The following is a 1,023-nucleotide window of genomic DNA, read 5'->3' as shown; positions in this document are numbered from 1 at the left end:
TAGAGAACTATATGTTTAAGGTATACAGCATAATTGGACTTCCATACATCATGAAATGATGCCCATGATAAATTCAGTGATGATCCATCATCTCATATAGATACAAAGTTAAAGAAATGGAAAAAAAATTTTTTTCTTGTGATGAGAACTCTAGGATTGACTCTTTGGACAACTTTCATATAAAACATATAGGTGTTAATGATATGTATCATATTGTACATTACATCCCTAATATTTGTCTTATAAGGAGGAAGTTTGTACCTTTTGACTGTCTTTATCCAATTCCTCATCCCCCTGTAACCATAAATCTGATCTCTTTTTCTGTGAGTTTGTTTTTGAAGTATATTGATTTACATACAACACTGTGTTAGTTCCTTTTACATAACATAATGATTCAATATTTCTATACATTCCAAAATGATCACCATGATAGTTATGACTCACCATCTCCTCTTGATTTGTGAAATGTCCTGTCTTCCTACCCTTCAGAATACACACCTTTCTGGGTCTCAGGAATTGCAGGGCCCCGCTGCCTGCCCCACCCCGCCTCCGTCTTCCCAGATCCACACCCGAGTTCCCCATGTTGCTGTTGGCACAAAAGGCACACTGGAACACCGCCTTCCAATGTGCCGTCCAGGACCGTGTACTGTGTGCTGTTCTCCCTGGAGATCCTGACTGCTCAGCTTGGGAACAGGGCTGTAAACAAAGTGGGAATTTCCCATAGGAATTCTTTGCAGTTTTAATAAACTCACTTCATCTGCCGTGGACATCACTGTACCTTTCTGCTGGCACCCGGATAACTACGCTCCCAGCAGGCTGTACCAGTTTCCTGTTTAGGGGACTGGAAGGCACTGGACGCTGCTCACCGCTTTCACAGAAGACAGCGGTCCAGCTCCCAGAAGGGACATGTTTCAGAAACCACCTCAGTGAACCTTCAGAGGAGAGAAGAGAAGGAAGGAAGAAAAACACAGCGGGGGCGGGAGTGAGGGAACCAGCCCAGAGGAGGAAGCCAGCCTGAGCAAC

This window comes from Ovis aries, chromosome 12 (genome assembly GCF_016772045.2).
Source record: "Ovis aries strain OAR_USU_Benz2616 breed Rambouillet chromosome 12, ARS-UI_Ramb_v3.0, whole genome shotgun sequence".
NCBI lineage: Eukaryota > Metazoa > Chordata > Mammalia > Artiodactyla > Bovidae > Ovis > Ovis aries.
Note: the sequence above shows the minus strand (reverse complement) of the source record.